Below are 26,707 nucleotides of genomic sequence, written 5' to 3'. Positions count from 1 at the left end.
GGGGCGCATGAGCTGAGTATTTCAGGAGGCTTTGATTTGGTGAGAAACATAGGATCTGGATCGCTCCATAAGAAAATGTATTCCCCCCCCCCAAAAAAAAAAACTTGTAATATCCTGAAGGGGGGATTAAGTAAACATGTAGATGGAAGTTACGGCCTGCTTTAAGGATAATATGCATAAAAAAAACAAAACATTTTAGTATTGTCTTGTGTAGCCCATAATCAAGTAATCTTATTTTAAAGTAGCAAAAAAAAAAAATTCTACAAAACTGATTACATATGTGTCCAATGTTCTTTTTATGGTTTGATGGCTTCCTTCTTGATGTCCTAGGTTAATTTTGGATTTGCAGTTGTGTGTCAATGTCATAAAAAACACCTAGTGCCATTTCTGGAACTTGATTCTCTTCCATTGTGGCCAGCTCTGCATTTTCTCACAGTATTCTGACCTCCATGTTCTTAATGCATTAATAATAAATTATGATACTTAGGCCAAAAAAAAGTGTGTGTATGTGTTTGACTGGGAACCAGGCACCATTTGTCTTGAATATGAATTTTATTTTCGTCCCCTCATACTCTTACTCGTTGCCAGCTCCTCTGCATTGGCTGTCAGCCAGTATTGATTGGCGCCCACCCCGCTGGAGTTAACAGATGTCAGGAGTGATAGATTACGGGTCGTTCCTTTTAATTTCACTGCTCCCGGATCACAGCTTTGAGCCTAATTCTTTTCAGTGTCAGGATCACTCTCCTGTCACCCACCTCTTCCTTTAACTCTTGTGCTGCCAGTGGCTTTTGAAAGATATGAAAATTAACAAGAAGTGAAAGCAACATCTGGATCCAGGCCTATTTTTCCACTCCCTTTTATTATCCTTGTCAGTTCTAAGTTCTTGTGCTGCCACTGGCCTGACTTCACACCAGTGTCCATGTGTTACCCTTCTGAATAGCGAGAAGTGTGTGTGTCATTTTTTTTCTGTCTTGTCAGTATTTTTCAGTACCCTGTAACATATGTATATGTAACCCCTTAGTTGAATATCTTGTATAGAAGCAGCCTAACCAAATGAAGGATAAATCATGCCCCTATCAGCTACTAACATTGTGATCCAAATTTAGAAAGGTAATCTTATTCTATCTTCCTTTTTTGTGTAGTTGTATGTCTTGAGGATTAACACTTCTATTTATGCTTCACTCCAGGCAGATACAAGCTTTGCTTTCCCCAACTTGTTTAAAAAAAAATTGGGTTCTGAATTCTGCCCTGTAGTCCCAAGTTTAGATTGTGTTTCACCAAAAAATGTGTGTGTGTATATAGAATATATATACATATACATACATACATACACATACATATATATATATATATATATATATATATATATATATATATATATATATATATATATATATATATATATGTATGTATGTATATATATATAATGATTTTTATATATATATATATAGTGTGTATATATGTTTATATATATATATATATATATAAAATATATATGTATATAAAAAATGTACTGTGTAGTTGTACAGTTTTCTTGCAGCACTCCATATTCCGACAGCTGCAGTAGGCAGCTGGCTCTTGCACCACAGGGCCAAAAGGGGATAGCCCCATGTTTCTTGGCACAAGAATTTATCCAAAAGCTTCTTAGCCCTGATATTAACATGACTTTCCTATTATAGCCAAGGCATTGCTTAGTTAGGCTCTTAAGAGCCCTTTCACACTGGGGCGGTTTGCAGGCGCTATTGCGCTAATAATAGCGCCTGCAAACCGACCCGAAAGTGCCGCTACTTTCACACTGGAGCGATGCGCTGGCAGGACGGTAAAAAAAGTCCTGCCAGCAGCATCTTCGGAGCGGTGTGTATACCGCTCCTTTACCGCTCCTGCCCATTGAAATCAATGGGACGGCGCAGCTATACCGCCGGCAAAGTATTTAACCCTTTCTCGGCTGCTAGCGGGGGGTAAAACCGACGGTAATAATAAAGGCGTTTTACCGCCGACGCCGCCCCTGGCCCAGTGTGAAAGGGCTCTAAGTGTTCTGATTTTATTTAAAATCGTCCATTCTGAGTTTTTGTATTTACTTTGCTACTATTAAAGCATGTTCATTTTTTGGCTTTCCACTTTTGCCTGGGGTAGGCAACCTCAGCCCTCCAGCTGTTTTGAAACTACAAGTCCCATGAGACATTTCAAGACCCTGACAATCACAGGCATGACTCTGAGAGGCAGAGGCATGATGGGATTTGTAGTTTCACCACAGCTGGAGGGCCGAGGTTGCCTACCTCTGGCTTAAGCCATAGACCGAGAGTAGACCCTGGCAATTTTTCTCTTTCTCTTGATAACATTTCCTTTTGCATCTTCTCTGAGAGTTTACAGCATTTGTTGTAGCTTTTTATTTTCGCCTTTTGTTCTTGCTGTTACCACAAGCTTTACTTTTTCTTGCCAAATGACTAATAATGCTTTATTCTTATTGCAGTGGTCCAAAGAAGAATTCCCCTTTCAAAATCCTTCCTTTTCACTTTAACTCTCATCTGTCCTCAATGCTCTTAATCTCCTCTCATCACATTTCCTTTTTTTGTAAAATGTATTTATTCTTCTATTTTCTTAACATTTTAAGGACCCAAAGCAATGGGTTAGGGAAAAAGTAACACATTGTACAGAATGAGCAGTATGGCATAGGGAATGTACAGCACAGTATACAGAATGAAGAAGTGTAGAATAGGGAATATACAGAAGTCGTCTGTGTGGAATAGAAAATATACAGCATGGTGTACAAAAAACACGTACATGAGTTATCCTGTAAATGACTCTTTGTAGGTAACATTAATTTTAGTGCAATAACAACAAACCTAGCCACCAGCACTCCAGACATGCATTTGCAGAATTTATTGCGAACACCTCATTTCACATAGGTCAAATAGGGTATTTGACCTATGTGACATGATGTGTTCACAAGAAATCCTGCAAATGCATGCCTGGAGTGCTGGTGACTTTGTTTCTTATTGCTAGTTTTGCATGGCACCATCTATTGTCGTTACAAGCACCCTCTCTATCAGGTCCAGCACCGTCGGGATCGTGCATCTCCGTACAGACTCTACATACATTATAGTGCAGTTATCATTATTTATGTATTTATTTATTCTAGACCAGTAGTATAGTTCACCAGACTCACATATTTTAAAGATAAAAAAAAAACAACTCCACTCCATGTTGGCAACTCTGCCACTACTGATTACTGCTCCACGATCCCTGCGTGCATGCCGTGCAGCCAGAATATATTACGTTCAGGAGAGGAAGTTAAATACCTATACTTTCAAGGAGGAGGTCTTTTGGCACTTCATTCAAGACTGCTTACTGACCACAGTATCTGAGATCTGATTGACAGGTTGTGGTGGGGGAAGAGTGGCAGCTGGCTATGGCATAGTATTGTAACAGAGTCACAGTCGCACATGGGCCACAGGGCTGAATAACTAGGCAGCCAGGCTGTGGTTGGAGACTGTCATAGCTCTGTTCTGTCTACAACTGTCTCTTCTTTTTGCAGGTTGCACTGAATAGAGCCCTGTGCAGCTCACCAAAAGCAGGCAAATAGGTTTGCAGGTGGCTGCCTACTGTAACAACTCTGATCACCGTCAAGTTGTTCAGCTATGGTCAGGGGTAAATTTGGAGGGGTGCCCCCCTTGCAAATTGACAACTTTTTCTATCCTAAACGCCAGCCCTGGGGGGGGGTGAAACTGGTATTTTCTCGACTAGGATTTTAACACTTGGCTTATACAGGTAAAAGCCAGTAAATTAGAATATTTTGAAAAACTTGATTTATTTCAGTAATTGCATTCAAAAGGTGTAACTTGTACATTATATTTATTCATTGCACACAGACTGATGCATTCAAATGTTTATTTCATTTAATTTTGATGATTTGAAGTGGCAACAAATGAAAATCCAAAATTCCGTGTGTCACAAAATTCGAATATTGTGTAAGGGTTAAATTTTGAAGACACCTGGTGCCACAAACTAATCAGCTGATTAACTCAAAACACCTGCAAAGGGCTTTAAATGGTCTCTCAGTCCAGTTCTGAAGCCTACACAAACATGGGGAAGACTTCAGATTTGACAGCTGTCCAAAAGGCGACCATCGACACATTGCACAAGGAGGGAAAGACACAAAAGGTTATTGCTGAAGAGGCTGGCTGTTCTCAGAGCTCTGTGTCCAAACACATTAATAGAGAGGCAAAGGGAAGGAAAAACTGTGGTCAGAAAAAGTGTACAAGCGATAGGGATCACCGCGCCCTAGTCAAGATTGTGAAAAAAAACCCATTCAAAAATGTGGGGGAGATTCACAAGGAGTGGACAGCTGCTGGAGTCAGTGCTTCAAGATCCACCACCAAGAGACGCTTGAAAGACATGGGTTTCAACTGCCGCATACCTCGTGTCAAGCCACTGTTGACCAAGAAACAGCGCGAAAAGCGTCTCACCTGGGCTAAGGAAAAAGAGCTGGACTGCTGCTGAGTGGTCCAAAGTCATGTTTTCTGACGAAAGCAAGTTTTGCATTTCCTTTGGAAATCGAGGTCCCAGAGTCTGGAGGAAGACAGGAGAGGCACAGGATCCACGTTGCCTGAAGTCTAGTGTAAAGTTTCCACCATCAGTGATGGTTTGGGGTGCCATGTCATCTGCTGGTGTCGGTCCACTCTGTTTCCTGAGATCCAGGGTCAACGCAGCCGTCTACCAGCAAGTTTTAGAGCACTTCATGCTTCCTGCTGCTGACCTGCTCTATGGAGATGGAGATTTCAGATTCCAACAGGACTTGGCGCCTGCACACAGCGCAAAATCTACCCGTGCCTGGTTTACGGACCATGGTATTTCTGTTCTAAATTGGCCAGCCAACTCCCCTGACCTTAGCCCCATAGAAAATCTGTGGGGTATTGTGAAAAGGAAGATGCAGAATGCCAGACCCAACAATGCAGAAGAGTTGAAGGCCACTATCAGAGCAACCTGGGCTCTCATAACACCTGAGCAGTGCCAGAAACTCATCGACTCCATGCCACGCCGCATTAATGCAGTAATTGAGGCAAAAGGAGCTCCAACCAAGTATTGAGTATTGTACATGCTCATATTTTTCATTTTCATACTTTTCAGTTGGCCAACATTTCTAAAAAATCCCTTTTTTGTATTAGCCTTAAGTAATATTCGAATTTTGTGACACACGGAATTTTGGATTTTCATTTGTTGCCACTTCAAATCATCAAAATTAAATGAAATAAACATTTGAATGCATCAGTCTGTGTGCAATGAATAAATATAATGTACAAGTTACACCTTTTGAATGCAATTACTGAAATAAATCAAGTTTTTCAAAATATTCTAATTTACTGGCTTTTACCTGTATATTCACCCAGTGTAGATTTTTATCATAACTTATTTTCCTATATGGAATGCTTTTTAAAAATAGCTTTGATTTGGTAACTTAAGCCATTTATTCTTGGTTACACTGTTCAATAGTCATTTTATGTATTTAACTTTTGTTAAACTATTATCATCTGTATTTATTTTGTACACCTCTTGTGCTGACGATTTTCTTTATAAATTGCTGTTTGTAAAGTTCATTTACTATTGCCTTCAAATGTTACGACCCTTTTGATATGTCTGTGTATGAAGAATTGGTTATTAAGCACTTTATATGTCTCTTTAGGACAAAACAAGTGTTTCCCATTCTTTGGTTGCAAGACTCCCAAAACCACCCATGTAGGGCAAGACGTCTACCCTTCTTGATTGGATCACCTTATCCTGCCCAACACTGGTAAGGACAGCTTTTATTGATTTACCCACATATCATGCATAAGAGACTTATGTCTTAAACTAGCCTAAAATTTGAGATCAGCTTTACCCAATCTGGTTGATTTCAGTCTGATCCAGCCTAATTTCATGTCTGTGGTCATTAGACTGACTGAGCAGTCTTGGAGCATGGATTGGATGGATTTCTTGTCAGATAAGCCAGCCTGAAGGTTTTTGGCGGCGCTTGCTTCTCCTTATACTTTCCTAAATCTAATCAGTATGTCCAAAGTTGCCAGGAAAGACTGCTCCTGATGACCAGATAATGCTTTTACATCTGACCATCATCTTTGGTCAGATGAGGGTTGTTGATCCTTTTTTTTTTTTTTTTTTTTAAATGTATCACAGTTTGTTCATTAATTGACTAGAACTGTGCTCTGTTCTTCATTGGTATAGACGTCTGTATTTACAGTCTCAAAAAAGTGAGCAGAAAGTATTCAACACTTCGCTTGAACTGTTGGCACCATAAAATTATTTCTTCCTGTGTGACTCAACATAGAGATTTTTACCCTTCTTGTTTTGTAATATCCTGGCAGCTGTATAATCTTGCCTTATTTTGTATGTGTTTCATTCTGTGCCACCTTGCCATACCTGCTTCTCTGCTCTGTTATTAACTTTGAAAGGATGTAATCGTATAGAGTGCTTTTGCACCTCGAAAGAGTCTGAATTCCTTGGTGCCAGAATCTTTTCAGGAGGCAGCTTCTTTTTCTGCTGCTTGTCCTTGTCAGAGAAGGGAGGCCCTTTTATGGGGAGTACAATCTGTTTTCAGCCGGTGAAGAGGTGGTGATCTTAAGTCATTGTGTAATGATAGTATCTTTTACATTGGGCCTATAATACAGCTGTAGCTTTCTAAAAATAAAAGCGATGTACTTGTCAACATTAATACCATACATTTCTCAATGCTTTACTGGTGGGGATGTTAAAGAGGAACTTCACCCTTCTCAAAAAAATTACAAAAAAGGCACCTTTAAAAACGTTTAGTAAAGTCGCTCTACAAACAGATACTTATAGATAATTGCAGGCTTTTATATTTTGCATACCGTATATTTATTTTCCTCCTGCTTCTTCTCATGGTGGTCATTTTTACTAAGGGCAGATTAATCCATCTGCCTATATTTTGCCTAGAACTTTGGGTCTGCCTCCTGGATCAAGGGAGATGAACTTCTCAGGATGCAGCTGTGAGGCCAGGATTACATCACCTGTGCCTCACTCAACCAAGAAGGGGAAAAACAGTAATTTTGTGAAAGTAAAAAACTAATGAATGCAAGATTATTTCATATCCACATGTAGAGCTGTATGCTGCTGTAAATGTTTGGTGAAAGTGGGGGAAGGTCCACTTTAATTATGTTTGGTAGTTGGCCTACAGAAAAAGGTTACCATGTTGACTGTTAGAGCTAAGAAAAAAAGGACACAACAGTAATTATGCATAGAATATAAATATTAGTGGAAACCCTGTGCCAAAATGGTTCCACTGTTGAAGAGTTTATACGTGCATTGTTGAATAGATGCAATTTGGAATTACTTTATTTCTATTGAAATGCATATGTGATGATTTCAGTCCTGTGGGATCCAACTTTTTATCCTAACTTTAAAAGTACTCACCCACTGACATCCTATAACTCTCTCAGGCTCCCTTATGCTGGCCATACACGGGTCGAATTTCGAAAGAACTTTCTTTTGAAAATTTAGAAAATGTGTGCGTTTTGTGATCCGATTGTGCCACCATTGATTTCGAAATGCGACCAACCAAGCCTTCAATTTCACCTCATGTTCCTACAGTAAAGATATTTGTGTCTGGAAATCTGCTTTTCTTTCCGGGAATTTTCTTTTCTTGCACATGCGCATTTCTTTTTCGATTTACATTTCTCGCACGATTCTCCCATCATTGATTAGAAAATCGTTCGTTTTTTAAAAAAAATTCCAACATGTCCGATTATTAAAATTCAATGCCGCCCGAAAATCGGCTGTTGCTGCAGCCCACTAATGGTGCGAAATACGAATGAAAATTCTTAGATAAGATTTTCGAAAGAAGGTTCTTTCGAAATTCGACCCATGTATGGCCAGCATTAGAAATATTTCTCTGTCATTAGTGGGACCCACTTGCAACGGCAGGTGTGCAGGCCTGGAAAGTGAAGATGTCAAGCAAAGTTCATGAGATATTTAAAAGAAAAACTTTATATCAATAATTACCAAGCATTTATCAAAAAACTAAAATATCTGTTTTGGGTAGTCTGACCTTTTGAAGAGATGGGTATTCCAAAGAACAATATAGCCATGTGTATTGCATTGTAGTCCTGGCTTTTTTTTTTTTTTTTTTTTTTCTGGTGCATTAAGGCTGGTTTAACTCGGCATGCCTTAATGGAAACACATGGGCCCATATTTTTTTCACCATGTATCCAGAACATTCTGAGAATCAACAGGTTAAAACACATTGACCTCCTCACCAATAACTAAAAGGACATAGTCAAGAAATAATTCAGATTTTAGTATTTCTTAGGATCACCTATATTAAAACACACTCCAACTGCTTAGATCTCTTGTAGGGTTTAACGGAAACATATCACCTGTAGGATTTCCATTTGGATCACGATTGGTACCATTATCACTTACGCAAAGCATGTAACAGGGAGTGTTATAAGGATCTTCACCCTACATATCTAAGTGTAGAGTCTTGCTACATTGTTCACATTTAAGATGTGAGTTCAGCCAAAACTACACACGTGCTGAAAGGATAACATATACTCTTTTTTTTTTTTTTTTTTTAAATTTCAGCAGAGGTGAAGGAGTATTGGGAATAGGAGTTCAGCTTTAAAATGTGAACAATGAAAGTGGTTATTTTTTCTCTCTCTTGGAAACTTTAGCCAACTTTTATATCTCTGACTGTCAGACGATGTTTTCCTGCGTTTGATGTGGGTTTCAAAAACACTTCAAATGGAGGTCTGTGAAATCCCATTGACTTCAGTGGAGTAGTTTAGATGGCCAAGGGCTGTTTTGTCCTTCTTTACTTGTGTTCTATTTTTTTCAGATGCAACATGTCCAGTTGAGGTGCATTTTCAGGCAAAGCTGGTCAAACTCCCTTAGACCTTAAAGTATAGAGATGTAGAAGTGGATCATATCAGGGTTTACAGACAGTTTATTAAGAGTTGATTGAGGTCTGTAACACCCAGGTGAGAAGTATTGAGACGATCCACCTCCTACCGAGTGTCAATTTTCATTGGCAGTGTAGGTCTAAGGCAATAGAAAGGTAAATTAGGGATGTAAGCAGTTGATGAGATGACTGGATTATTACAAATAAGTGTACGCAGTTTCTTAAAGAGGGAGTGCAGACCATAATGCATAAATCTTTTCTGGCTGCAGCCACATATGCCAGTTTGATAGCCCAGGCCCGTTAGTAGAAAACTCTTATTCTTGGTTGTTCAAATACTACAATTACTAACAGATAATGGTTCATCATTAAGGACTTGCCATCCTCTATGTGCTAAAATACTTGCATATAAAAAAAACAGACTAGATATGATTGCTGCCATGAGTAACAAGGGCAAAAGGGTCATGTTTTTAATTTCCGTCAAGAACTCAAGTGACCAGATCATATGTGTGTATTACATCTGACTTGTTCTACTTTCTTAGATATATTCGCTTTCAGTTCCGTTATTCCAATCTAGTTTGGCAACACACACGTTAAAGTATATTAGAAGCTTCTGCCCTATTTGTTTATCCACCCTCAAAAAATCATGGTACAGGAGCCCAGGGGTGCAGCTCTAGTCATTGGCTGTCTGCGACTGGCAGGGGCTGTGACAGCGTGTTCTTTCCTCAGGAAAATAATTCTGTCATAAGAACATTCCCCTGACGGGAACATTCTGTTTTTCTGCTGCTCTCTATGCGTGCATGTGTTTGTGTACAGAACTCATGGCATATGCTTTGTAAGAAAACGAAACGTACAGGGATTACTGATTGCAATTATAAATGTATTAATTAGGTGTTCATGCTTGTGTGTGCTTATTTCTATAATAAGCGAGCTTATATAGCCCATATTGTGGTTCTGTTTGACAATTAGCAAGCGACAATCAATTTTAATTTCGCCACCGACGTTTCTGTTTTAGTTGGAACTGCAGTTTCCAGTCAGATCACTTTACGTTGTAATATGAATGCAGCCATTCTGTGATTGCCCCAAGTATATTTGGTTGGCGCTTCAACATTAATCTCACTGTACTGGCCTAGTACAAAAAAACAAGTGGAACTAAATTATCTCTTTACTGATCGAATTGTGTGTTAAAAAAAACAAAATATCTTGATGGCCAAGGAAATGCCTAGGTAGCAGATCAACCGCATTCTCTTCCCTGTGTCATTGGCTAAGTGGGAATCTGTGGCAGCATCCTTTGGTGTTATAGTAGAAGGCTGATTAAAGAACCACTTTGATAATATTTCTAAAAGGCATCTACATGTGTGTCGTATACTCTAGTACAGTAGCATGCAGCCCACTAGGCTTTGAGATTGAAAAAAAAAAAAATCACAAGGTAGTCACAAGAAAGATTTAAAGCTAAACCCCCAGACAAATATTTAAAAACGTAAATTCAGTTGTGTTAATTAGGAAAATACTTGACAGTAGTTCTTAAGACCTTCATTTTTGTGTGCCGTATTGCATCTGCACTGCCTATAATGTGCTGTCTGAAAGGGGTACCTGGATCATGTAAGTAGCTTTATAGAATTAGGATTCTTTGATGGGTAAAAGGTTTCCATGAATGTATTTCAGCTGTGTAATTAGCTGCTTCTCTTGAGTTCAGTGAGTGAACCAGTGAATCCAGACCTTGCATATAACGCAGTAGTAGTTATATAGGTAGTCTTTCTGTTCTTGGAACTACAAAACATTGGTTTAAGCATTTGCAAAAGAAAAATGGTCATACCCATGTATTTCAAAGTACAGCACATTGTAAAAGTACCTGCCAATAAAACAATGCCCAACAAAGCATTATCATGGAGGAGCAATTAAGCATTTTACTTAAGCATTTTGCCTACAAAGAAACTCCTCAGCTGTAAGAATAGAGGTGCAATGTATGGTACTTTAGCATTCTGCCGAGGAGGAAACTGGCCAGCGGCAATGTATGATATACCATACCATCCTGTCATGCAGTAGTTATAATACAGGGGCTATGCATGGTACTATAACATCTTTCCAAGGAGGAAACTGCACAGTTATAGTTATAATAGAGGGGCAATGTATGGTACTATAACATCCTGTCCAACAGTAGTTATAATACACGGGCAATGTATGATACTATAGCATTCTGCCCAGGACAATGTATGATACTATATATTATATAATATATATATATATATATATATATATATATATATATATATATATATCTCTCTATCTATCTATCTTTTGACCAGGATAGAGCTGTCCCAACAGTAGTTGTAATAGAATGGCAGTCTATGGTACTATGGCATCCTTTCCAGTAGTAATTGTAATGGAGGGGCAATGTACTGTTACAAGAGCATCCTGCCTAGGAGAAAACTAACCGCCTGGCATAGATGAATCTACAAGAGAATAACAATTCAGTTAGGTAAACTTAAAGTGGTGTTCTGGCCGAAATTATACTTTTTAAATAAAATTACCCCTATAATACACAAGCCTAATGTATTCTAGTAAAGTTAGTCTGTAAACTAAGGTCTGTTTTGTTAGTTTATAGCAGTAGTTTGTTATTTTATAAACTTACAGCAGGCTGTGGCCATCTTAAGTCTGGGCATCTGAAGCCAGACTGTATTTCTTCCTGGATCTCATCCTTGCAGATCTCGCACATGCTCAGTGCAGCACAAGCAGTGTAATAGGTTTCAGGTCAGGTTTCCATAGCAACGGCAGTGTCAGAGGAAGTTGCCGCCCCTTCCCAGAAGACATTGCAAACAGGAAATGATGTGTAGGGCCGCGGCCAGGGAGGAGGAAGTGAAAAATGAATACAGCAGATATACAGTAAGTGCTGAAAAAAAATAAAAAAATATCCAATTAGTTTACAGTGCACAGTTTAGTGAGGGATGCTGAAGAGTTGTAAAAGTGCGTAGAACTCCACTTTAACTGAAATCCATAAAATGTGAGAATTGTAATGATGAAGTGCAGAGTGCAGTAGTTTACTGTGTATATATACAGAGAATGCTAGAAATGCTACTTCAGTGAAATCCTATGAAATGGCAGTTATATTCCCCCCCCCCCCCCCCCCCTTCTTTTAAGAAAAAAAAAAAAAAGATACTTTCAAATTTGAATTCTAGTATGTGAGGTGAAGGAAAGAAATAACACTCTAGGTGTGTAGAAGATTGTCATATCAAGCTGTTAATGAGAATGCATAAACGATCTGTCAAAAATCTTGTTCTACATCTGAACAACCCTTTTAGTACACACGCACCTCCTAGTGTCATGATGGTGCTAGTGCACATGTGTTGGGTGAAGAGTTGGCTTCTATAGGAACATCCAGCTCCCCATAGATTTTATAAGGGAGATGCTTTGGTAAGAAATTCTATATTGGGATATCCACTCATGTCAAGTGAAAAAAGCTACCTGCTCTTTCATTGAGCATACTTGGAAGTATGCAGCATAATAGACTTGCAATACCATCACTGCTTTATTTATTATACATATTTTTGTTACGGCTGGTAATGTTGCACAAACCACAATACTTCATATTTGATCCTGTCTTTGCAGAATTGCTTGCTTTTGGATAACGGATGCCTTTGCGGCCTGTTTGTTGCCATTTCTTGGTTTGTGTAATGAGGGGAATGGCGAAAGTTGGAGGATCACATCTCTCCTAAATAACTTCTTAAACGTAACCTATATAAATGTACAAGTCATATATGCCATTTCAGAAGTTAATAAGAAGGGAAATTATTTCCTGATTAGGTGTTGAGCAATAGCAGTGGTTCATACAGGGCATTCAGTACTTGCTGCCCCCACCTTCATGAGTACTTTAGAAATTGGTATTCATGAAGTGTAACACGTTTCCTTGTAATGGCCTCTCCTGCAGACAATTATTATTGTGTTATCCTTACGGTTTTATTTTTATTAGTATTTGGTTCTCATGCAGCTTTGTCTGTGTACGTAGCACTTGTTCAGCATGCAAATGCCGCCAGGATCAATGCACAGGAATGAAATCAATCGAGCAACTGCTGGCACATGGGAATGGGGGCTGGGGGCTATAACCATTGGATACTATAATACATATTAACTCTCACCTTGCAGTGTAATAGGGAGGCGGAAGCAATTACATATATCCATTGCAATGTACATGGTTACACGCTGCCTCCTTCCCTGCATCTTCTGTATGCTTATGCCTGTATTTGTTGAACGCTTTTTATTTGGGTTTTGGTCATATAATAAAACAGGTTACTGATATCCATATTTGGTGCTAATTAGGTTCATATATACGCAGTGAAAATCTATGCGGATGATGTTTTTATCTACAGTCCTAATTGGTGTTGAATTATTACCTTTTTCAGCTTGGAATGCTCTATCCAAAATGTATACCAAATTCGAATCTAGATGTATTTAAAGAGTTGATCTTATACCCTGTGATTATGGAGTCCTGGAGGACTGAGTGTCACATGCAGTGAAGGCTGATCGCCAAAGGCCCAGGACATGGCTCCATGTTGTTTCTGCTGGCCGTTTTGCAGTCTGCATTGTGTCACCTCGTATAATGTAAGATTCATCTCTCCTGGCCCACTGCACGTTACATTTTTATCACGTTTTGCCCTGAAACTCTTAGAAAGATTTTTAGCGATATGATGTGTTGGATGTTGAATTCTAGAACAAGTCAAGGCTTTTTTATTTTTACTGTTTCATCCAAATGTTATTGCCTAAATAATATGATCAAATAAACTTGTAGGTTTAACGCAGGCTGTTGGTATGTAGTGTAAGATTTTAATGAGACTGTCTGCTTAATTATATATTTCACCAAGCTTTGGCCTAAACATTCAAATGCATGAGTAAATTCAGAGGAGTTTTTTTTTAGTGTTGGAAATCCTGTAATGTTAGGTTCCTGTTCTGGTGACCCCATTCACGTTCTAAACTAGTTGAAGAGTTTGTAGAGGCAAAGTGGTTATGTGGGTATGTTCAAGGAAAATACAGATAGCATGACCTGCATGCATGTCAGTTCAGTCCTTATTGATTAAACAGGCATCCCTAAACCTATGCCTCGGGGCTTGGCGGAAATCCCACATCTGATACTGTCTGAAAAAATAACACGTGTCTCTTATTAGGGTGTCCACAATGCTACTCACCCTCTCTCCATGTATTATATTTTTATGGCGCGTGACAAAGCACAGCAGGAATAACAATGCTTTGGGCCCCAGAGAAGTGTAGAAACTCAACAAAAGCTGTTTAAATACAGACAGATCTTTCAGCAGTTACAGCAAAAGAATAAGAGAAGCCGTCAAAGCTGCAATGTCAAATCCATACTGTAACCATTTTCCTCCTAAATTAAATTCCTTAACGCTTTATTTTATATGTATACTACCCAGTGAATCCAATTGACATCCAAAGCTAGGTAAAATATGTGTTTTCTGCACGCCTTGGACCTCATTGCATTATTGTTTTGGAGCCACACAGAAACCCATTCAGCAGACGTGTGATAAATACAAAGAAAGGCACACAACTATTTCAACCACCAATAGAAAAATTATTTCCCTGTGAACCTGAAGTCATAGTGATATCATAATCCCATCAAAACTACTGTAAACAATCATAAAGACACACGCACAACCATAAATCAGTGCCCCCTTTGCAGCCGGAAATGAAAAAAAAAATTCAAAAACAGAATCACTGAGTTGGAAAAAGGCTCACCCCCTTGTGTCAGTATTTTGTTGAACCACCTTTTGCTTTAATTCCAGCCTTTAGTCAGTTGGGATATGTCTCTACTAACTTTGCACATCTAGACTTTGCAATATTAGCACTCTTCTTTGCAGAACTGCTCAAGTTCAGTTCAATTGAATGGTGACCGTTTGTGGACTGCAGCAGGGCCATCTTGTAAGCATTATAGGCCCCCGGGCAATACAGTGCACTGGGGCCCTGTCTATACAATCACGCACGAGAATAAAAATGCAAATTATCAATAAGGCTATATTTATTGGTACTTCCAAAAAAATCAGTGTTTAAACATTAACACAACGTTTGGACAATAACGTTGCAGTGTTTGATGGGCGCAGTGGCTGTGTTTGATGGGCGCAGTGGCTGTTTGATGGGCGCAGTGGCTGTGTTTGGGCGCAGTGGCGTGTTTGATGGGCACAGTGGCAGCGTTTGGGCACAGTAGCTGTTTGATGGGCACAGTAGCTGTTTGATGGGCACAGTGGCGTGGCTGTTTGGGCACAGTGGCTGTGTTTGATGGACTTACCTGAGGCCGCCAGCCTGGTGCAGTGCAGTGAGTCACAGCAAGGCAGTTATCAATCTCAGGGCTGTCCGTCTAGATCAATCTCTCTCTTTATAGACCGAAAGTTTTGCTCCGCTCTGCCTCCGCTCCCTCTGAGCCACGCTGTCTGAAGACCATGGCAGAGGTGGGTGGAGCTTGTTCACTAGCCTCAAAGGGGGCGGCGCTGTGAATGCTGGGGCGGCCACGGCCTCAGCCTGAGACTGACGTCACTGGTTGCCAGCTAGACGCCAGGCGGCCGGGGATTCTAGCAAGTGACGAGCAAACCAGTGCAGTCAGTCAACTTCATGTCTTCTGCAGCAGATTGCAGTGCTGAGGATCGGCCCTGGGTAGGGCCCTCCAGGCAAGTGGGGCTCCCGGGCAACTGCCCAGCGTGTCTAGTTGAAAAAACGGCCCTGGACTGCAGTCTTCAAGTCATTCCACAGATTTTCAATGTGGTCTGACTAGGCCATGCAAGGACATTCACCTTTTTCCTCCAACTACTGTGTGGTCATTTTTTCTGTGTGCTTTTTGTCATTGTCATGTTGGAGGTGAACCTTCTTCCTATTGACCATATTCTGGCAGAGGCCAGATTTTCCTCAAGCATTTGATGGTATTTTCCCAATACATTTTTCCTTCTATCCTGACAAGTTTTCCAGTCCCTGCTACAGAGAAACATCCTCATAACATGCTATTACCACCTCCATGCTTTACTGTAGGAATGGTGAGCTGTATTAGATTTCACCAGACATATCGTTTGGTGTTGAGACCAAATTACATTTTGGCCTCATCTTACCATAACACTTTTTTTTTCATGTGACCTCTGAATCTTCAAGGTGCATTTTGGCAAAGCTCAGTCATGTGCACGACTGCACGTGGCCTTTCTTGATTGGCTTTTGTCTTGCAACCCTCTCATACAAGCCACATTTGTGGAGAATTTGTGATATTGTTGTCACATGCACACAATGACCACTCTGTCATAAATTGCTGCAACTGCTTGAGAGTTGCTATAGGCCTCTTGGTAACCTCTCTGACCAGTTTCCTTCTGGCTCTTTCATCCAGTTTGGGGCGACCTTCTGATCCAGGGAGGGCTCTGTGTTGTACCACATACCACATACCTTCCACTTCCTAAAAATAGACTTCACTGTGCCTCTAGGCATTGAAATCTTTTTGTATCCATCTCCTGACTTGTGCCTGTCCACAACTTTCCCCCAGAGATCTTTTGACAGTCCCTTGCCACCCATTGTTGAATGCTTGGTTCATTTGCACTACCAGGGACTGAAATGCTCTAGGAAAGCTCTTTTCATGCTGAGCTAATCAAAATGAACACAGATCACAATTGAAAGACAAATGGCTTTGTGTGCCATTGAGAAGGTGATTAGCTATACCTGACTGAGTTTAAAAGTAATTTTTAGGAGGTGGGTAATCCTTTTTCCAGCTTGGTGATTCTGTTTTTGAGTATATATATTTTTTTACCGACCTGTTGGCGTTATATCCAAGTCCAAATAACACCATTCCTACAGTAAAGCATGGAGGTGGTAATATCCTGTTATGGGGTGTTTCTCTGCAGCAGGGACTGGAGCATTTCTCAGGATAGAAGGAAAAATGGATGGGGCAAAATACCATCAAATTCTTGAGGAAAGTCTGCTGCCCTTTGCCAGAAAGTGGTCAATGGGAAGGTTTCCCTTCCAACATGACAATGATCCAAGGCACACAGCAAAAATGACCACACAGTAGTTAAAGGAGAAAAAGGTGAATGTCCTTACATGCCGGCCTAGGCTTAAAGCCCATCGAAAATCTGTGGAATCACTGGAAGACTGTAGTCCACAAATGATCACCATTACATTTAACTGAACTTGAGCAGTTCTGCAAATAAGAGTGGGCAAATATTGCAAAGTCTAGATGGGCAAAGTTAGTAGAGACATATCCGTGCAGAGGGAAGGCTGTAATTTAAGCAAAAGGTGGTTCAACAAAATGCTGACACAAAGGGTGATCCTTTTTCCAACTTGGTGATTCTGTATTTGAATTTTTTTTCCTGACATGTTGGTGTTATATTTTTTACTTGGATATAATAAGTTGCACCGAGTAAATACAGCTGAATAAAACAAAATCTGTGTCTGTCTTCATTTCAGGCTGCAAAGCAACAAAATGTGATTATTTTAAAGGGGTGGGGGGGATTATTTTCTATACCCACTGCACAATTCTGTGTTTTTGTAGTGTCAGTCCTCCAATGGGGACAGTTCTCCCACTTCACACCCCCCATGACTTGTCGTCATAACATCCAAATATATTGCAGTATTTGTATGAATTGCATAGTTTTTTTTTTTTTTAAATGTCACTGTGCCCCTTCACCTCTAATGAACTAACAGAGCTAATTACTTCAAGCCCATGATTTTCCCTTGCAGTATCAATCACGTTTATCAGAAGCATAGTTCAGAGTTGTGCATTGTGCACTTTTGGTGCCTGCTGATTGGCCATAGTTAACTGTCAAAAAAACTATCGGAGGAGCATAAGGCACAAGTGAGTTCTTGAAAAGTAATTGATGTTGCAGGGGTAGGAAGAGAGCAAAACCACTAGCTCCATTGGTTCATTAGTGGTAAAGGTACTAAGTGAAAGTGTAGGGGGGGGGGGGGTGTCCCCCACATGGCTTCTCGCAAACTGCAAACAGGACTTCTTATGGCTTTCTTTCAACAATGGATTTCCTCTTGCAACTCTTTCATAAAGGCCAGATTTGTCGAGTGCACGACTTATAGTTGTCCTGTGGACAGATTGTCCCACCTGAGCTGTGGATCTCTGCAGCTCCTCCAGAATTACCATGGGCCTCTTGGCTACTTCTCTAATTAATGCTCTCCTTGCCTGGCCTGTCAGTTTAGGTGGATGGCCATGTCTTTGTAGGTTTGCAGTTGGTCCATACTCTTTCCATTTTTGGATGATGGATTGCTCTGTGAGATGTTCGAAGCTTGGGATATTTTTTTTTATAACCTACCCTGCTTTAAACTTCTCCACAACTTTATCTCTGACCTGTCTGCTGTGTTCCTTGGCATTCATGATGCTGTTTGTTCACTAAAGTTCTCTAACAAACCTTGGAGGGCTTCACAAAACAGCTGTATTTTATACTGAGATTAAATTATACACAGGTGGACTCTATTTACTAATTAGGTGAATTCTGAAGGCAATTGGCTCCACTAGATTTTAGTTAGGGGTATCAGAGTAAAGGGGATGAATACAAATGCACGACACACTTTTCAGATACTTACTTGTAAAAAAAATCTTGAAAACCATTTATCATTGTCCTTCCACTTCACAATTATGTGCCACTTTGTGTTGGTCTATCACACAAAATCCCAATAAAATAAATTTACGTTTTTGTGGTTGTAGGGTGACAAAATGTGGAAAATTTCTCTGGTATCCTAACACACTCCAAAGACATGCCAGTAGGTCAATTGGCTCCTGTCCAAATTGGCCCTAGTATTTGTAAGTATGAATGTGAGTTAGGAATCTTTGATTGTAAGCTCCTTGAGGGCAGGGACTGATGTGAATGTGTATTAAATATGTAAGGGGCTGCATAAATTTATGGCGCTAGAGAAGTACCTGTAATAAACAAATGGTTGTATAATGCATGTCTTTCTCAACATATGCCTTCCACTTGTTGGCTGATCTGATGAAATTGTCATGTTTCTTGACATTTTTGGGTAATGAAGAGTTGGGTAAAAGATTTACCTTTTTGCTAAAAAGTGTTTCAAGTTTTTAGTTTTGAATAGAATGCGTGAGGAATAGAACCCCTGTAGGGTTTGTTGCTCTTTGAGGTTAGAAGGCCTATCGGCATTGTGTTGCTCTGTGTCCTTTATTGCAGATTTTCTGTCATTTCTGCCTGGCAAAACAGTTGTCACAGAGCAAGTTAATGAGGAGTAATTTTTCTAACAGTCCAATAATCATTCCCCACTTTGATTTTGGTTGTAAATGTGATTGAAAATAATAACAAAGTTGCTGGAAACTTTTCCTTCTCTGTTTATTTCGACTATGCAAATAGAATATCAGTCCTTGAAAAAGTTGTGATGGCCAAGAAAAGACATCTATGTGTTTATGATGTTCCTTGACAATTCAGAGAATGGATGGTATTTTTCATTGCTCTTGTTGGCGTTTTGCATCCCTCCCCCCACTTAACAAGGGGTTAATGGGAAGAAAGAAAATGGCAATGAATTTGTGGGACATATCCTGTTCTGTCTGTGTAACTTCCCTTTTGTGCTTCTGCCCTGGCTTCCCCTCCTCTTGTGTGTCTCCTGCCCCCCCCCCCTTGGAGAAATATGTCAAGTCTGGAAAGAGTTCATTTCAAAGGTTTCTCTTTTAAGCAGAGCATGGGGAAGCTGGCTGCATGTGTAACGTATATCGTCCTCATAACTCAGCTAATAAATTACTAGGAGAGAGGGAGGCGGTGGGGAGAAACTCCTCGCTTACTCAGTGTGTCACTATTTCTTGCTGTTATGGGTTTGCCAGCCAAAAGTCAAAGCTTGTTAAAGTGGTTACAACTCTTAAGGGTCCAAAGAGTCTGTTTTGCGGGACTTAGGTTAAGCATGTTTCCTGTCCCCCACCCCCCTCACCATCATAGCATTGGTTTAAGCCTGTGATTTGAATTGGCTCGTTCCCTGAGCTATCCCAAGAGTATATATGATTTGTTTTATGTATATTAAGAAAACTGCATCTCTACCTAGATATATTGAAACTTTGACTCATTGGTGGCCACCGAGGACAGAAGACTACTGCTCTTCTAGAGCCAGGAGAAGCCAGCTGGTCCAACAATGTGTTTTGAATTGTAGAAAAATGCAGCTCAACCATAAAGAATATTCTAAAACAAAGGGAGAACATACCAGCCCATGCTGCAAACACTGAAAATCAATCCAAGGGCCCCAGTGCTTCAGGACACCACTAAGCCGATTAGCTATGCAGAGCAGTGCATGAACCCCAGTAAATGATTGCATTTCAATGCATCAGTGATATTCCTTTCTCTTGTCATTTCAGATGTATTGATTTAACTACCAGTTTCCCTATTGAAAGGAAAAGGGTAAAATGCAGGTAATGTTGGAAAGTTATAGTCAGAGTGTAGTTGTGATTTTGAAATCTGCTAAATACACAATTATAACACAAGCTTTATAGGAGTTTTAGTCTTTGTAATGGGGCACCAGGTCACTCGTCTTCACTTAAAGTGATTGTAAAGTCTACTGTTTTTAAAAAAATAACAAACCTGTTATGCTTACCTCCTCTGTGCAGTGGTTTTGCACAGAGCAGCCCGGATCCTTCACTTCTTGGGTCCCTCTTTGCTGCTCCTGGTCCTTCCCTCCTATCGAGTGCCCCCACAGTCAGCAGCTTCCTATGGGGGCACTGGAGCCGAGTCACAGCTGCATGTGTCCATTCAGAGAAGGAAATCCAACCCGGCCCCGCCCATTCTCTCCCCTGATTGGCTGACTGACTTTGACAGCCGTGGGAGCCAATGGTGCCGCTGCTGTGTCTCAGCCAATTGGGAGGAGTGTCCCGGACGGCTTAGACATTCGTGGACATCGCTGGAGAGAGATGAGGCCCAGGTAAATAATTAGGGGTGCTGGGGAGACTGTTGTACAGAGAATGTTTTTTATCTTAATGCATAGAATGCGTTAGGATAAAAAAAACCTTCTGCCTTTACAACCCCTTTAAAATAGAAGTATCCCTTTTTTTTCAGTATTCAGTTGCTGATGGAACCAAGTAGATATAGAACTCCAATTTTCCGATGTACCCTGTAAAGCTATCTGTAATTTAGGACAAGGCACTCTCCCCCTGGCACACAGCCACAGTATACCGCAGCTAGCAAGGAGATGGCTGCTTTGCTAGCGGGCACTTGTCTCCATCTCCCAGTACTTGCTCGAGGCAAGTAGTGGCAAGAGGAATGCAGAGGGAGGTTAGGTGAAACCTCGCTCTATGAACCTCTCTCATGCTGATGAGGTCATTACTCTGCCCATTTCTCAGGTCAGCAAGCTTTTTTTGACTTGTGTGCCTCCAAGTCTTATACAAAAAGCTAATACTTCAAACCATGTATTTTAAATGCTGCTCATTTAGGTGTCTAAATCTGAGCTATTATACAGTTAACTGTATTAATTTGTAGACTTTTAAATCTGGATTATTCTTTTAATGTGCTGATATGGAAATCTATAGATATGCTTATGATCCCATTGACATTGTGAGACATGTCTGTTGGCACATGTACCTATATCAACAAATTGTGAAATATTCAAGCTGCATAATGTATCTAAAGATCAAACCAGTATTAATATTGTACATTGATGCTGCTTTGAGTAGAAGGGAGAATGACATTATTCTGATTAGCGTGCATGAACTGCAAGTTGTGATTTACATGACATTGTGTGATTAATATGTGCCGTGAATATATAGCACTGAATTGTTTGAAATTTGCCTTTATTGCTAGTCCCTCTACAGATGTACTTTTGTTCTTTTATCTCTATCTATCATAGAATATTTGGAGGTTTGATTGTTATGTTTTATCTCATGGTTATGTTGAAGTTATGACAATGTGTGTTGCTTTGATTCTATTAGATATGGCTTTTACAGTTTGTGGCTAGTTAGTAATTTTATCAGGTACTGTATATTTTGTTTGACTGTTCCTTAACTACCATGTCAATTTTTCCTTCACTTTATTATTATTATTATTATTATTATTATTATTATTATTATTGGAACTTGTATAGTGCTGTGAATTTATGCAGTGCTTTTACATATATATATTATACATTAACATCAGTCCCTGCCCTCAAGGAGCCTACAATTCTAAGGTCCCTTTCTCACATTCATACATACATATACTAGGGTCAATTTAGGTGCCAATTAACCTACCAGCATGTCTTTGGAGCGTGGGAGAAAACAAGAGTACGCTGAGGAAATCCACTTATGCACAGAGAACATACAAACTCCATGCAGGTAGTGCCATGGTTGGGATTTAAACCAATTATACCTTAGTGCTGCTAGGCAGAACCACTTGGTTACTGTGCTGCCCGCTGCTAACAATTTCTTACATGACTTAAACACCCTGTAAATGTTGTGTCTAAAATGCCCACAGCTATGATTTGAGACAAACTTGAAAATGTATTCATAGAAAATACCTTTTATGTCCTTGTGTGACATGCAGAAATTTTGAGGGTTTTTCCCTTGTCTGAGGCCAAATTTGTTCATCAGCTTTTGTCATATATGTAACCCTGATAGAAAAAAATGAGAAAGCAAGATGGAAAAGACCATCTTCCTTTTATTCATAAATCCATGCTGCCAGTAAGTGAAATGAAATGGAAGAGGTGGAACACAGTTTATGATGATGTGAGTATCTGGATATGCATATTAACTGAAGTCTAATATGAAAGCAGGTAAAGTGCCAGTGCCCTGTTCTTTAAAGCTGAACTCAGGAATTATATTTTTTTGTTTTTTGCTTACTTTTTTTGGGCCAGGTATGTGTACAGTGCATCCGAAAAGCACACACGGAGCTTCACTTTTTCCATATTTTGTTATGTTACGCCCTTATTCCAAAATGGATTAAATTCATTATTTTCCTCAAAATTTTACAAACAATACCCCATACTGACAAAGTGAAAGAAGTTTGAAATCTTTGCAAACTTATTCAAAATAAAAAAAAAAAAATGAGAAAGATCACATGTACATAGGTATTTACAGCCTTTGCTCAATACTTTGTTGAAGCACCTTTGACACCAATTACAGCCTCAAGTCCTTGAGTATGATGCTGCAAGCTTGGCACGCCTATTTTTGGGCACTTTCTCCCATTCTTATTTGCAGGACCTCTCAGACCCCATTAGGTTGGAAAGGGAGCATCGGTGCACAGCCATTTTCTGTTCTCTCCAGAGATGTTCAATGGGGTTCAAGTCTGGGCTTTGGCTGGGCCACTCACGAACATTCACATAGTTGTCCCGTAGCCACACCTTTGTTTTTTTTTGGCTGTGTTCTTAGGGTTGTTGTCCTGTTGGAAGATGAACGTTCGCACCAGTCTGAGGTCCAGAGTGTTCTGGATCAGGTTTTCATCAAGGATGTCTCTGCACATTGCTGCATTCATCTTTCCCCCTGGTCCTGACTAGTCTCCCAGTTCCTGCCGCTGAAAAACATCCCCACAGCATGATGCTGCCACCACCATGCTTTACTGTAGGGATGGTATTGGCCAGGTAATGAGCGGTGCCTGGTCTCTTCCAGACATGACGCTTGCAATTCAGGCTGAAGAGTTCAATCTTTGTTTCATCAGACCAGAGAATGTTGTTTCTCATGGTCTGAGAGTCCTTCGGGTGCCTTTTGGCAAACTCCAGGTGGGCTGTCATGTGCCTTTTACTGAGGAGTGGCTTCCGTCTTGCCACTCTACCATACAGGCCTGATTAGTGGAGTGCTGCAGAGATGGTGGTTCTTCTGGAATGTTCTCCTCTCTCCACAGTGAAACGCTGGAGCTCTGTCAGAGTTACCGTCGGGTTCTTGGTCACCTTCCTTACTAAGGCTATTCTTGCCTGATCGCTCAGTTTGGCCGGGCGGCCCGCTTTATGAAGAGTCCTGTTAGTTCCAAACTTCTTCCATTTACGGATAATAGAGGCCACTGTGTGCTCATTGGGACCTTCAACATTGCAGAAACTTTTCTGTACCCTTCCCTAGATCTGTGCCTCCATACAATCCTGTCTCGAAGGTCTACAGACAATTCTTTAGACTTCATGGCTTGGTTTGTGCTCTGACATGCACTGTTAACTGTGGGACCTTTTTATAGACAGGTGTGTGCCTTTCCAAATCATATCAAATAAACTGAATTTCCCACAGGTGTATTCCAAGTTGTAGAAACATTATAAGGATGGTCAGTGGAAACAGGATATAACTGAGCTCATTCTTGAGAGTCATGGCAAAGGCTGTGAATACATATGTACATGTGAATTTTTCTTTTTTTTTTTTATAAATTTGCAAAGATTTCAAACAAACTTCTGTCATGTTGTCATTATGAGGTATTGTTTGTAGAATTTTGAGGAAAATAATTTAATCCATTTTGGAATAAGGCTGTAACATAACAAAATGTGGAAAAAGGGTGAAGCTCTAGGAATGCTTTCTGGATGCATTGTATCTGATATTTGGAGGGCAGCAGTCCATACTACATTCCCATGACTAAGCTTTGGGGGGCGGAGTGAAATGTGTTGGGGGCATGGCCTGGTTGGAGTCCAGGATGAGGTTGCCACTCTATCCATCTCTGTAGGACAATAAAGATGAGCTCAGGCATGTTCGTGACACCATGTGCTCGCGCCCGCCAGGAAGCTGACACTCCACAGCGCTAATTACAGGCAGCAAGACATTTTCCGATCTGCAGCTGCATGGATTGGAAAATGTCTCACTACCTTTTATTAGCGCTGCGGAGTGTCCGCTTCCTGGGCTCATCCTTATAGGACAACATAGAGGTGTTTGACTTCCAGGGGTTTCTCCTTTTTCCTTTAATTCTTGCAGGAGCCAGGACAGGCTCCATACCCTGTCAGCATTCTAGCAGCAGCTGCGAATGCACGGTCTACATACCCCCTCCCTATCGAGCATGAGCGGCACACATACATTTTCAGGTCAGTCCATACTACATACAGTGAGAGCCGTGATCTTGAGGATTCTGTGCCAGGGGTTTCATCTCTGCACACTGACCAGCAGGGGTCGCTACCTCTGCACTGCCACCATTTTTTTTTAACCCCCCCCCCCTTTTTTTTTTTTTTTTTTTTTTTTTTTTCAAAAGAATGCAAGATGTTTTTTGGATGAGATTGAGATTCTCATGTCACCACCCCTGCTCACCTCATCCAATCAGAGAGCTCCCTGTAGTCATTGAAAAAAATGCAAGGCATTGTATGAATGACAGAGGTGCTGAGCGAGAGGCCCCTGTGTTCAGTGTGCAGATGGGAAGCTGCTTGCACAGAACCCCGAAATATTGCAGTTCTCACTGAATGTAGTGTGGACTGCTACAGTGATTTACAGCATCACCAGAAGCCCTCCAGATATCTGATGTGCCTATTTGTATCGAGCCAAGCAGGCCTGATGTTCGTATGCAAAAAAGAGAGATTCAGCTTAAATATTACAGTTCAGTAGTTTTTTTTTTTTTTTTTTTTTTTTTTTCTAATAGGGTTGTCGTCATCTTGACTCTTTCTTTATTACCAGTCAATAAGCCAGGACAAGCACACAGGACAGACATGGCAATTTAAAAATTTGAGTTCAATGGCTGCATGCTTGTTCTAGGTCAGTGACTTATGAGGTAGTGAAGCTAGGTTCCAGATTACAACCCTGGAGTGTCCATTTTGTTTGTTTTTTTTTTTTCATACCGTATGCACGGTGGAGAGCACAGATGAGCTATGAAGTGCGTCAGCTTTTAGGCTAACCACTAACCTGCATATTTGTTGAAATTCTTCCAGAAACCATAGCAACAAGCAACCATAAACACAAGTACATAAACATATAGATATATGTTTGAAACAAGAGCTAATTGTGTGTGGAAATGTTGCAGGATGCTGCTGATGTAACTAGGAGCACATAAAGTGCAGGAATTGTACCACCATGAGGAGCAAACGCATTTCCAGCTCACCCCTGGACTGCCAATTAGCACAATGTCTACAAGAGTGCAAGAGGCATCCACTCCACAACTGGCGTTCAGGTGCCTAGTGATATCTTTGCGATTGTGTACAAATTAACTGTTCCCAACGTAACAGTTTTTGTTTACTTCCAACAGTGTGAAACTTGCAAAGGTTAGGTGTATATATATTTGTCCCATTCTCCTAAAGAACAACAGAATTAGCATAATGTCTACCCCTACCAGTCCTCCCTTGCCTCCCAATACTTACAAGAAATTAAAACCTCAGACCAGAACACGACACTCTCACAACTTCGGCCTGGTCAGGACCTTGGATCTTGTTTCAAAAACACACATGTGGGAGGTTTCACATGGTAGCTCGGCTCCAAAGGCTGTAGAGGCCCATAGATCTGAACGTTTGCACCGCCACACATGCTGTAGTACACATTCCCATTACACTGGCACTAAAAAAGTCATATATTATAGTTTTGTAGTAGATTTTATTTTTGTTTGGTCAATACAAATCATTAGTAAGACCTCATCAGGAATATGCAGTTCAGTTTTGGGCACCAGTTCTCAAAAAGGATATCGGGGAACTGGAGAAAGTGCAGAGAAGGGCAACCAAACTGATAAGAGGTATGGAGGAGCTCAGCTATGAGGAAAGATTAGAGGAACTGAATGTATTCTCGCTTGAGAAGAGGAGATTAAGGGCGGGATATAATCCACATATACAAATACATAAGGGGTCCTTATAGTGAACTTGGTGTTGAATTGTTCACTTTAGGGTCATCACAGAGGGCAAGGGGACACTCTTTACATCTAGAAGAAAAGAGATATTTAATCTCCAAATATTGAAAGGTTTCGTCACAGTAAGAGCTGTGAAAATGTGGAATAGACTCCCTCCAGAGGT

General features: G+C 40.4%; 1 protein-coding gene across 9 annotated transcripts in view; it reads left to right on the top strand.

Annotated features, from left to right (window-relative positions):
- The window catches only part of ZMIZ1 (zinc finger MIZ-type containing 1), a 479,832-nt gene that overhangs the window by 146,062 nt on the left and 307,063 nt on the right, over window positions 1–26,707 (top strand). For 8 of the 9 annotated variants that reach the window (XM_073596822.1, XM_073596823.1, XM_073596818.1 and 5 more), the window contains exon 3: window positions 5,681–5,788. The exons of the other annotated variant lie outside the window; for it this stretch is intronic. The gene's annotated coding sequence lies outside the window, so the exon portion shown is untranslated. The remainder of the gene's footprint in view (window positions 1–5,680; window positions 5,789–26,707) is intronic. 9 annotated transcript variants of the gene reach the window in all.

Source organism: Aquarana catesbeiana, linkage group LG08, assembly GCF_042186555.1.
Source record: "Aquarana catesbeiana isolate 2022-GZ linkage group LG08, ASM4218655v1, whole genome shotgun sequence".
Taxonomy (NCBI): Eukaryota; Metazoa; Chordata; class Amphibia; order Anura; family Ranidae; genus Aquarana; species Aquarana catesbeiana.
This window is presented reverse-complemented; position numbering and strand designations above follow the sequence as displayed.